This window comes from Micromys minutus, assembly GCF_963924665.1.
Source record: "Micromys minutus genome assembly, chromosome: 27".
Taxonomy (NCBI): Eukaryota; Metazoa; Chordata; class Mammalia; order Rodentia; family Muridae; genus Micromys; species Micromys minutus.
Genome location: NC_137962.1, coordinates 11,549,074 through 11,551,136, shown reverse-complemented (window position 1 = coordinate 11,551,136; position 2,063 = coordinate 11,549,074).

The window sequence follows — 2,063 nt, the reverse complement described above, 5'->3', positions numbered from 1 at the left end:
TAACCACAAAATTAGGGATAGATATAATTAGATCATGACAGCTTACTATCAGTCCATTCTAGCAGAAAAGGTAAGCTTACAGTTCATCAAAAGACCATGTATTAAAGCAGTAAGGCTAAGAGCAATAAAGGAAGACCACTTATGTTTGGCTCCAACTCCTACATGCAGGAACCTAGAGATGTATATTTGCACAGTCATATATATATGCCTCACACTCATATACCTCCCCCACAACACACTAACACTGAATATATATAAAATGTGGTAATTGTAATGCCCCTTTGGGCTATCTAATTCTGATGAATTGGGATGGGGCTTTTGGAGAGTGGTTGAATTTTGTCTGTAAGGCCAACTCCAATGAATTTCAATTTATCAAAATGAACCCATGTAACTGTCTTCTCGGCCAACCACTGGTACTGAGTGGCCAAGGCAGATCTATAATTCCATTACATTATGTAAATGGCCCTCAGCAACATAACAAACTCACCAGAAAGCATCTCTCTTGTACAGCTCTGGAGTGATACGTAAAAAGGGATGAAGATGGTGGAGGATGGCTGCATTTCAGCAAGCCAGGACCCGTGATCAGAGAACTGCCTCTGCCAGCCCTTGTTGTACCTTTATTTTAGTAATCTCTGAGCAGTTTTGTATATGAGTTCATTTAGACAAGCTTGTTCTGATTTCTCCCCCTTTTGTTTTGCTTTACTCCTATGTGTAGGTCCTAAGTAATCTAAGGCCATGTTGATATCTTCAAGTCTACACTCTTTAGTTTCCCTCTCTGCATCTCTTGATAAATAATGGGAGCATTCTATTTTCCCATACTTGCACCCGTTGTCCCCTAGTTTTTCTGCATGAGAGACTAGAGTTTATATATCTTCTATTTGTTCATCTTATTCAGAATGAAACTTTATATTCTACAGATATCACTACAAAGATCTTGCAAGTACCTTCCCACTTTTTCACCCCTACTCACCTTTTTCTTTATCCTATATTTCTACCATTCCTTTCTTACGTAGTTATAAACATATTTGTGACAGAAAGGTATATTGCAAACTCTTTACTGTTAAGAGTTCATGAAGGCAGGCATCATGTTTAGCTTGTTTCCAACTACAGTGGTTTTAAAATGCTTGGCCCAAGAAAAGTGGAACTATTAAGAGGGGTGGCTTAGTTGGGGTTAGTTTGGCCTTGTTGGAATAGGTGTGGCCTTGTTGGAATAGGTGTGGCCTTGGAGGAAATGTACCACTGAAGGGGTAGGCTCTGATGTCACATGCTTAAGCTCTGCCCAGGGCAAAAACAACTTCCTTCTGGCTGCCTGTGGAAGACTGTTTTCTCTTGGCTGCCTTTGGATCTAGATGTAGAACTCTCAGCTTTTCCAGCACCATGTCATGCCTGCTGCCATATTTTCTGCTATGATGATAATGTATTGAATTTCTGAAAGCGTAGGCCATTCTCAATTAAAAGTTTCCCTTTATAAGTGTTGTCATGGTGTTTCTTCACAGCAATAAAACCCTAAGACATTTACCTTGTCCCTGGTGACAAGCAGTGTCCCATCTATGCAGAAGTCTGCTCCTGTTTACTAATTATTGTCAGATGACAAGCAGACAGGCTATCTCAGCCCTTGAAGAACTTGTTATGCAGTAAAAAGACTGTAAGGACACACTTTATTTGCAGTGTGTAGAGTCTGAAAAGAGGTTTGTGTCCAGGACAGTTATGTTCTTTGGAAAGGGTCCTCAATTTTAGAAAGAAGAAACTTTGCATATGAGAATGGTTTTGACATGAGTTGATGAATACCCAAGGATTACTAAGCAAGGAGAAAGGACATCTCAGCAATAGGTGTAGAATGTACAAAGGTACTAAAGCCACAGAGAAAGCCAAATGAGGAGGAGAATCACTAGCATGTGTGTTCTGAGCCTTCACTCTGTGCAAGGGATGCTTCATGTACCTTGGGTATGAGATGACTGCATGAGGATTTTAAGTCCAAGAGAAGGAGAGAACCAAGAAAGTATGTTATATCCCCACATAGACTTTGATGTGTTAATGGCTCCTGATTCACTATCCTTCCACTT